The 10,808-nt window shown below is 31.5% G+C and overlaps 1 long non-coding RNA gene across 3 annotated transcripts; it reads right to left on the bottom strand.

Moving 5' to 3' along the window:
• Positions 1-851: 851 nt before the first annotated feature.
• Positions 852-7,496, bottom strand: LOC117921979. Of its 3 annotated transcripts, XR_004652422.1 has the most exons (5): positions 7,342-7,496; positions 6,389-6,572; positions 6,072-6,286; positions 2,249-3,427; positions 852-1,579 (listed from the first exon to the last, which is right to left on the bottom strand). It is a non-coding gene; the product is annotated as an uncharacterized LOC117921979 (long non-coding RNA). The 3 variants fall into 3 exon arrangements; XR_004652421.1 differs by lacking the exon at positions 2,249-3,427 and having other exon boundaries at positions 7,342-7,479; XR_004652423.1 differs by lacking the exon at positions 2,249-3,427 and having other exon boundaries at positions 6,389-6,488; positions 7,342-7,476.
• Between the last annotated feature and the right edge of the window lie 3,312 nt (positions 7,497-10,808).

Below are 10,808 nucleotides of genomic sequence, written 5' to 3' on the forward strand. Positions count from 1 at the left end.
AAGCCCAAGTTTGTCTAGAAGTGATTTTGGGAAGCCTCTTAAATTTATTTTTAATTTAAAAAAAAAATATTTATATGATTCCTAAACAACCACTCCTAAGGGTTTTTTTTTCAATTTAACAGTTTATAAAAAATATTAGCGATATTAAATAAAAGAGGGGACACCAAAATGAGTCAAAGGTCCAATACGATAACATCCAAATATCAGGGGAACAAAAAGAGGAATCATCCATAAAGAACCTTTAAGCTATGTATGGTTCCATAAAATTTAAAGGAAAATGCACGGGAAAGAAAATACAAAAGAAAATAGAAGGAAAGAAAAAGTGAAGGAAAGTAAAAAAAAAAATAGATTAAAAGTTAATAAATTTTTTTTTTTTTTTTGTTACTTCAAACTCATTTTATTTATTTTAACTCATCAATATAAAGATTAAATAATTTAAAAATACATAAGTTTTTAATTAGTTTTAATTATATTTAATTTTCTTTGATATTTTTCATAGGACAACCAAATATGAAAAAAATCATTTTCCTTTATATTTTTTTTCTTTCCTTAGTATTTTCCCGGAACCAAACATAACCTAATCATCTCTATAATCAGAACTTAGAGTCAAAGGTGACAATTTCAAATTGAAAAAAGAAGAATATGGAGGACCAACACTTCAACTACAATATATGGGCTATCTCCAAGATCATGACGCAACACAATTTTTATCAGACTACTCACAACATCACAACCTAAATGTAGAGATGGGCCACAAGAAAATGTTATAGCAGAAACCCAACCAAGTTGTTGTTGACCCTTAATCAAAACCCCTTTCCCCTAAGTGAAGAGAGAAACAAAATACAACCCCTTGACACACACAGCTCCTAATCTGTTCAACAGAAATATCAGCTCAAAGATGAAAGCTTTCAAATGAAATGCAACCACTAAATCACAATAAACCTTTCCCTAGTGTCATTGAATGCAATAACATTCTTAATATATGATACATGAGAGCGGGTTGCCAAAACTCCTTGGTTACTTCTACATGGGCATTGGCTATGGAAGCAACCAAATTAGCTCTCAAATGTCTTCCCTACTAATATCTTGAGATATATACCTTACAGATTCAACAATTCTTTAAATGAGACTCGATCACTAGATGATAGTTGCAAGTGAAAATCAGGCTTTACATCCTAGACTATATAATACATGGCAACTCTCAAGTAAACTACTAAAAAATGCTCTGAAATCTACAACAAAATTGCATCTGGGAGATGATGATAACCTGTGATGTGCATCCCTTCTTTAGTGCGTGTGAAAATTTGAAAATTCTACAAGATGAAGAGCAAGTTTTCAGCAAATCCCATGGGGCTCCAAAGTTTTGACCTATGGCAATAATCCAATCATGATTTTTTTCATTTCCATCAATACTTGGTTACAAACCCGTAAAATAACTTAATTATTAATCGGCTTCCCTTTATGCCTTTACTCATATTCATTTTGGCAGCATTACTGATTTTACCTCAATTAGTTTACTTGATTTTCTTTCCTTACCTTCCCATAAAGCCCTATACACAGAAAGGTGTCAGCTTGCCATCTGCAAAAAATTCCAAGAAAAAAAAGAAAAGAAACAATCAATTAGTATAAGAATCTTCAAGAAATTAGCAATTTCAAAAATTATAATGCAAATAAGCAACAAATAAAATTTCATAAACGCATAGTAAGTGGGTATAGCAACAGAAAAATCAAAGCTTACAACAACAAACTCAGTCAAAGCATTCACCCCCACTGCTTGCACTCCCAGAACATTAACAACCTCTAATGTACACTGGTATGTATTATAATTAACCACATTAGCCATCTATAAGATACCTAATGCTTCCCTCTGGTAATCTATCAATCACTTCCATAGGTCGGCTAACTAACTTTGAGCATAGCTACATAGTCCATCGGATGTTCTTGATTTCCATGAAATATCTCTAGAAAGTGATTCAATATCTTCGCAAAAATCTACTGAGTTAATGTTACAAATAGAAGGAAGAAATTTCTCTATTTTAACTTGGAATTTGACTTCTCTTAACACTATTGATGCAGTTTGCTTTTCTTAATATTAATTTATTATTTGAGCAAATTTGTTATGCAACTCCTTGTGAGTAGGGAATGAAGGTTAGTGTTGATTCTTCCTCGATGTTTTTTAGGCTGCAAGAGAAACAAAGGCCCTTAAAGAAGCAAAAGACAAGCTAGAAAAGCGGGTGGAGGAACTTACATGGAGATTGCAGTTGGAGAAGCAATTAAGGGTAGTGTAGATATTTTTCGCTCTTCATAAATGTTCCACAACAGAATGCATAACCCAGATTGGGATCCTGCAATACCGTTATTGTTTCACTGATTGTATCAACTGGTTCAAGATTCCAATGGATGCAGCCAGCACTTAGTAAAGCACCCCAGATTATTGAATCAGGTGGAATTATCGTGTTCTGGACCAATTCATATGCTTCTTTAACATGCCCAGCCTGGCCAAGGAGATCTACCATACAAGCACAATGCTCAAGTTTAGGAGACAATCCATGTTTATCAGCCATACTAGAAAATTGAACCATTCACTCTTCTACCAATCCTGAGTGGTTACAAGCTGATAAAACTCCAATGAATGTGACATCATTGGGCTACACACCAGTCCTCTCCATCTGTGAAAAAACCACTAAAGAAAGAGTCACTTCCATCACCATGGTAAGCCAGTACCAGTATCATGGCATTCCACAAGGCTACATCTTTCTCACTCATCTTCACAAAAACCAAACAAGCATCATTGATTTTACCACGTTTTGCTTACATATCAACCACAACAGTGACAAGAATCACATTTAGCTCTAACCCATTTAAACCCAGGTACAGATGAACTTCTCTCCCAAGTTACAGTGCCCCTAAGCCAGCACAAACGGACAACACATTCACCAGTGTGATCTCATTTGGTTTCACAGACTACTTTCATGAGACAGTATAAATCAATTGTTTCCTCAAAAAGTCCATGCTGCACATATCCAGTAATGATGGCATTCCAAGGAGGCAGCTTCTTACAAGAAACACCATCAAAGATTCTCCAAGCTTTCTCCACATCCCCGCACTTATAATACATGTCTATGAAAGCAGTAACCAAGATTGAATTCAAAGGGATCTTGTTAACATCGATAAAAACCAAAAGGAACCTTCCAACTCCATAATTCCAGAGAGTTGAATAGGCAGACAGTAGACACACTGTTGTTGCCGCATTGAGCTGGACCTCATCAGCCAAAACAAGCATCCGGAAAACAAACTCAACATCTCCACAAAATCCCTTTCTTTCCCATACACATTTATCATTGCAGTCCGTCAAACCACATTCCTTCTCATTGGCATTTCTTCAAACAACTCCCGCGCTCCTCAACCTCCCCTCAGTGCACATACCCTGAAATGATCGAATTCCAAGAAACCTCATCTCTAACCTCCATATCAGCCCACAAATTCCAAGAAGAATCAAGACAAAAACACCTACAACACATCTTAATTAAAGAATCACACAAACAAATTAGATCCAAAACCCAATCTTAGAACATGGGTATGAATGTGTTCACCTTCAAGCACCTAACTAAGGGTGGAACAAGATTTTAGGACAAAAGGGTGTGTAACATTACTCGGTTTAGCACTATTCCGAAGTATTCAGAGATAGAGAGCAAGGGAATTTTGTGGAAAGCCTTGGAGGGTGTTGGCTCTGATAAAGGAGTTCCAAGAGAAATCAGTGGGAGAAGGGGTTTAATCAAGGATGAAATGAGCATAATCGATTGAATTGAGGTCGATAAGCTATGAAATGCGGCGGGTTTGAATTGAGAGGCCATGGATGACTATGGGCGGCGGAGGTGGTGGTTCAGAGGAGGGAGGTAACGGAAGTTTAAAAAATAACCGCTTTTTAACATCAACTGGCCAGGAACGTTTGGCACATTTGAAATGGTGTCGTTTCATAGAAGTGGAATGTGATAGTAGGGAGGATATTTTTTGCTTAAAAAAAAAAAAAAAAAAAAAAAAAAAAAAAAAAAAAAACCAAACCTTTATAAGAAAAAGACTTTAAATTTATGACTAAAAAGCTAAGTATTTCTTGGAAAATAGAAAAATATGCTTTTTTTTCTTTAATTTTAGAAATTTAATAAGGAGAAATTTTTTTATAATCCAATTATGCCATAATATATAGAAGAGAAAGAGTGTATAAAAACAAATTTAATATTAAATGGATACCAAAAAATAGCAAAAAAAATAAGAAACAAAAAAATTACGTGAAAGTGGTATAAAACTATTTTTAATAATACGTTTACCAAAAAGTTATTATATTATTAAACTATTTATTCCATATATATATATATATATATATATATATATATATATATATATATATATATTTACTAAGATTATCAATTTCATAGCAAAAGAAATAAATAAGTTACATTTTTAGTGTCATTAAAAATTTTCAAAATACCATCAACCTTAATTTCTATTTTTTTAGCTTTACCTTAAAAATAAAATTAAAGGAAAATTCATATTTGATGTCCTTTTTTTTTAATCTTTTAAATGAATCTTTTTAAAAGAATATCTAAAACCTATACTACGTTTGGTCATGTTTTTTGAAATTTGTTTTTAAAAACAAATTTTTATTCTTTAACTTAAAAAACGGTTTTTAAAAATAAGTTTTAAAAAATATGATTAAACGAGTTCATATTTTCCATTTAGTTCTAAAAATGGATGAAAACAACTCCTTATTTTTTAGAAATTATTCTCTATTCACTTTATTTTTAAAAATTGTTTTCAAATAACAACAATCAAATAAAGTTAAAAAAATTTAAAAATAGTTTTCCATTTTTAAAAATAGAAAACTATTTTTAAATAGCACGAGAAAACAAACTCTTATGTTTTGATCAAAATATACAAAAACAACTATTATAAAATGTTTATTTTTTGAAATACTTAGATAAAAATTAGTCTGAAAATGATCCTTAAAAAATAATTTTAAAAATTATTCTTAAATAATTTTAACATCAAAATTTTATTTAAGAACTTGAATATAAAAGATAGGTTATCATGCAGTTACATATAATAATGCAAAATAACTTTTTCAAATTAATATATTATGGTCCGGAGAATTGCTTTTATATGTAAATACATACATAGTTGTTTGATATCCATTGGTCAAAATTCAGTGTAAAAACAAACTCATGTGTAATGACATATTACTTAGATGAAGATTGAGGATGGGATAAATAATTTCCAAACCGTGAAAATAAACTAATTGTTCACTTGTTTTTACTTTATCAGTCAATTCTTGATCTCTAATATGGTCTCTATGAGGGAATAAACCATATTTTTTTTTCATATATATATATATATATATACATGAAAATTAAAACTTTGGGATACACCCAATACATCAAAACTCATTAACCATGAATAAAGAAAAACATTTTCATCATGAAAACACAAAAACTAGAGCAAACATATAAGAATTCAAAATTATAGCCAAGCATATCTAGAAAATTTCTTTGATCCTTTACCAATCAAAGCTAAAACTCCGAAATAAAATGTCAAAATGGGAATAACATTTGATATAGTTAGGAAAGACTTTTAGGACTTAACTAATCCTAAGACATGGGAGTCAACTGAATCAACATCACTGTAAAAAGGTGAGATTGATGTTGTATGATTTCAATGGACTACTCCTCATGGAGTATTCGTTCAATGGTGGATGTCCTACAATAATGTTATACTTATAACAAACATAATTTTATCATATTTATCCTTTTTAATCTTGTTTGGAAGAATATGGGGATGTGATTGATAGAGTGGAGATTGCAATCACAGATCTGAAAACCAAGTTTGTATCATAGTTAACAAACCTAGCTTCTAAATTTATGATTGCAATCTCCTTTCTATCAATCACATCCTTGTATTCTCCGTTAAAATTAACATAATTTTCTTAACTAGATGTCTTAAAATAAGAATGATTCAACTTAAATTAAAAAAATAAAAATGATAAAATCATGTTAGATAGGTATACTGTTATTACTGACCATCACTGTGAATTAAACCTTCATAGGGACTAACCCGTCCTCACTGTTTCCACCTCTCAATAGTGATGTTGGTTTAGTAGACTCCCTTGTCTTAGGACAAGGGGGATGACCCTTGTCTTTCACATCCATCACAATACAAAACCCAAAAACAAATAGTTCATAGTTCTTTCTCCTCTCTCTGCAGTGGGTTTGTCTTCCACATAGTCAGACATCAGCTGCAATGTAACAGAAATCAAAACATCTAAGTATAAAACAAACCAAAACATTGAAATACAAAACAAAATCAATGTTAAATAAAAAAAGTATTGAAAATTTACCTTTAAAAAGTAGTTGATCGTGGCATCATCACTATCAGCCGCCCATTGGAGAAGGGCAATATTCCTCTGATACAACGAGCATAACTTTTTTTTTTTTTTTCTGAATCACAGTGGAGACAAATGGTGAGATTATTACTCCTCTGCTCTATTTATAAGAAGAGGAGGACAAAATGAAAACCATGTCCTGCACGTTCAAAGACTAGTGTAAAAAAATGACCAAATGACAAAACCAACAAAAGAAAAATATAGCACCACAAGTAAATACAGAAAACAGGACCAAGAAGAGGAAAGACTGCAGAAGTAATGAAAGAAAACCACTGTTACCGTTACCCACCCCAGCAGAAGTAATATTTCTCCGAAATTTCGCTTTACGGAAATTTCGGTAATTTTTCGGAAATTTCACCGATTTTTCGGTATTTTTACCGAATTTTCGGGAATTTTCCCAATATTTCCTTACCAGTCCAGCCCAGATACAAAATCTGTCCAATTCTTTTTTAAAAAAACAAATTAGATGCTATTTGGTAATCTGATCATCATTTGCAGGCAAAGGTTTGTTCTTCAGCCTAGCTCAAAAATCATGGATTTAGGGTTCGATAAATTTAAATCCAGTGGCATAAAAGCAAAGAGACCCCTAGAACAGATCCAGAAAACACAGGCAGCAAAAAAAAAAAGGAATTTTTTTGGTTTTCCTTGGGGATTTTGCATGGATTTTCTCGGAAATCAAACGAGGTGGATTTAGGGTTCGTGAAATTTAAATCCAGTGGCATAAAAGCAAAGAGCCCTAGAACAGATCCAGAAAACACAGGCAGCAAAAAAAAAAAGGAATTTTTTTGGTTTTCCTTGGGGGTTTTGCATGGATGAATTTTCCCGGAAATCAAATGGGGGATGGATTTTCTTGGGAATCGAACGGGGGTTGCAAAATAAATAAATAAATAAGATGATTAGATTAGAACCTGCGAGGATTGAGAGTGGAAGAGGAAAATAGGGCCTTCTTAGGGATTCTCTCGTCCGGAGGGCAGCTTCAGAAAAGGGCTTCTTCATGCCTCGAGTGAGAGAATGGTGGTGGCCTTTAGAACTTTTACCCACCCACCGGAAGTAATTAATGAAAGAAAACAATTGTTACCCACCCCAACAGAAGTGAATAATCAATAATGAGAGAAAAAAAGTTGTTACCCACCTAGCAGAAGTAATGAATTTGCAGCAGTATTAATAGTTTAAAATGTTATCATTCTTTTTTAAAAAAAAAAAATAATAATAATTTTAATAATCAAATGTGTTTTAAGAGTTCCCCTGTTTTTAAAAAATAATTTGGAATTGTTTTAATTTTTTAAAATTGTTTTTGAGAACATTGTCAAAAGAAATTTGAATTTGTACAAAAGAAAAATAAATTCTAAATCTATATAAACTAATAATTTTTAATAGTATGAACAAGAAACAAATGTAATTATTTTTTTATATATTTTTAAATTATTTAATTATTACATAAAAAGTTAAAATAAGAGAAATAAGATATTAAATTTAATCATGACCCTCCTTTCCCTAATTTCACTAGGAGTTTAAGATAAAAAAGAAAAAAGAAAAAAAAACCTTCCAATAATTTTATCATTTTTTATTGTTAATGCTAGCATTTATAATATTTATTATTATATTAACTATTTTGCACTAGTTCTATATTTTTTTTTAATGTAATGTACATTTTTAAACAAATTAAAATTTATTTGAAAATTTAAAATATTATAATTATTTATTAATGTTTAAAAATATTATCATTCTTTTTTAAAAAAAATAATCCTAATAATTTTAATAATCAAAGTATAATCTTTGTTTTGTATTAAAGGTTAATAAACGTGTTTTAAGACCGTTGTTAAAATTTCATAATAGATTTTTAAAAGTAGAATGTTTTTATTTTAATTATTTTTAAATAAAATATTTTCTCTAAAATCGTTATTAGAAAAATCACCAATCTAATTTTTCAACTGTGAAAATATTTTCTAAATTTTTCTAAATACTGAATTTTTTTTCCAAAGGCATTTGGTTATGCTAAAACTATTTTTCAAAAACAAAAAATTTCCTAAAAGCCCTAATAATTAAAAAACAAAAAATTGAAGCACACACTTAAGTATCTCACTGAGCAAGAATAAGTATATCAATTACAAAGTCTAGCTTAGAATAAAAAACAACATAGAATTTTATACCCACGAAACCCATAGAACAGAGACAGAACACTTGCCTAAGAAGTTCAGATCAGTATTTGGCCACCTCCTTTCTTCGGATATTTCAAGCTCATTTCAATGCATCATCAGGCTGGCCAGAATAAGGAACCAAAAATCAAATGAAGCGATACTGAAGCATGCACAGAGGCATGGAGGCATTCTGCATAACCATATAAGGGATAGGTGAAATTTTATAAAGGAGTACATGCCAAACACTTCAACCAATGCTTCCACCAAAGTATAGGAAGTCAAAAAATTGAACTTCCACGCACATTTTGAAAAAGGCATATAAAACATACATTCACAAGAAGCTGCCCAAACATCAAGTCATATGCTAAGCCCCATTATGTATAAGCTGAATCCAATCAATCCCTCCATGAGAAAAAGAGATCAAACTTCACACTCCAGCTCCTAGAATCTGCTTGCCATCCAAGCCCCTTTCTCTCCTCTCTATTCTTTTTCCCCAATACTCTTTCTTGCAGCCAAAGACACTCTATAACCAAAACCAACAGAAAACCCCACTCCCCTCCTGCTTCGTGTCCCTCTTGCAGAATTTGTTTTAAAAAAAAAATATCCAGAAAACTGTCCCTGCCAGTGAATATCCTCCTAACCGTTCTCTCTAAGGACCCAGCTGGCCCAAAAAATCAGGGTCTACAACTACATTCAGAATAAAAACATGCCAACAGCTGGCTTGTTCCCACAGAGACCACATGAGAAATCAAGAGTTGGTGAAAGCAAAAACATATGAAAAGTGCTTTATCACCACAAGGACCGCATGAAAGAGATCAGGAGTTGAGGGTCAAAGCAAGAAGTGGGTTGGAAATCATTTATCTTGGGTCAAAGCAACAATTATTTATCCCTGTATAATAAACTATCTTTAATAATTCCCAAAGCAATTATCCATGTAATGATTTCATCAATTATGGCCGAAAATAAAAAAAATTTAACCTCCAACCCCTAACGGTACTCTGGTAGAGTTTCACTTTTAAAGATATTAATGCTTCCCCTGATTCTAAAAGTTCACAGATGCATCATTTCTATAAGCAAAAGTGTTAATCTTTCAGAAATTACTTCATGCTTTTAGAAAATATTTTTAGTATAAAAAAACACGTTTAGAAAAATTTTAAAAATATTATTAAAAAATGAAAATTCATTTGTGCTACTTTTTGGAGAAATATTTAATAAGTGATTTTTCTAATTTGAAAACATTTTAATTAAAAACATTTAAAAATGACAACAATCCTACTTTTCAAGAACATGGGTTAAAAATCAAGTATGGATAGAAGCCGGTCATTACAAGCATACCTATAACCATATGACCATCAAATTACTTCCAAATTTCAATTTTTAATTTATTTTATGGTGTACATTAAATAACAAATAAAAATAAAATAAGTACAAAATAACCAACAATAAGCATGTGAGACATATATGCAGATGATGTGAGAGATCTCGATAATTTAATTTACGATGTACATTACATAACAAAAATAAAATAGGTACAAAATAACCAACAATAAGCATGTGAGACATACATGCAAACGATGTGAGAGATCGGTAAGTAGGCATGGTTTGGTTTTCATTTCATCCACTTATAAATAGAAGAGGCTCACCCCATTAGTTACCATTGTTATTCAGAAAAGAAGAAAAAATTAAGAGAAGAAAAAGGAAAATGTCAGAACTCATGCTCATTGTATCTGCTAAGTTGAAGAATGTTGTCATTCTCCAACCTTAGGATGGTAGTGACAATGAGACCATCAACTACTATTTCAAGGTAAATTTTCAATGTTGTTGTGATTTAACATTGTTTTATATTTTAACATTTTGGTCTCTGCTTTATTGCAATTGGAGCATGAACAATATGGGTGGGTTTATCATAAGGAAGCATGTGTCTCTATAAATGTCAAAGAAAAACCCACTGGGAAGCGAAAAAATGACAATTTGAAATTATCCAGAAATGTGGGCAATATGATTGTAGTATACTATATTAGTTCCTCTCTCTCATATTATCTTCTATGATTACTTCCCCTCTCAATTTTAACTTCAAAATAAGCCTGTTTTTTTTTCTCTGCCATTGATTTCTTTTATTGGTTTCACCTTTTTTTTTTTCCTCTCATTCTTTTCTTGGTTTTGCAGTGTCAAGGATGTGAAAGACATGGTGCGATCTTGCTAATCCTTGGACATGGGGCTCCACTGAGCCAACATCA

Source organism: Vitis riparia, chromosome 9 (assembly GCF_004353265.1).
Source record: "Vitis riparia cultivar Riparia Gloire de Montpellier isolate 1030 chromosome 9, EGFV_Vit.rip_1.0, whole genome shotgun sequence".
NCBI classification, from domain to species: domain Eukaryota; kingdom Viridiplantae; phylum Streptophyta; class Magnoliopsida; order Vitales; family Vitaceae; genus Vitis; species Vitis riparia.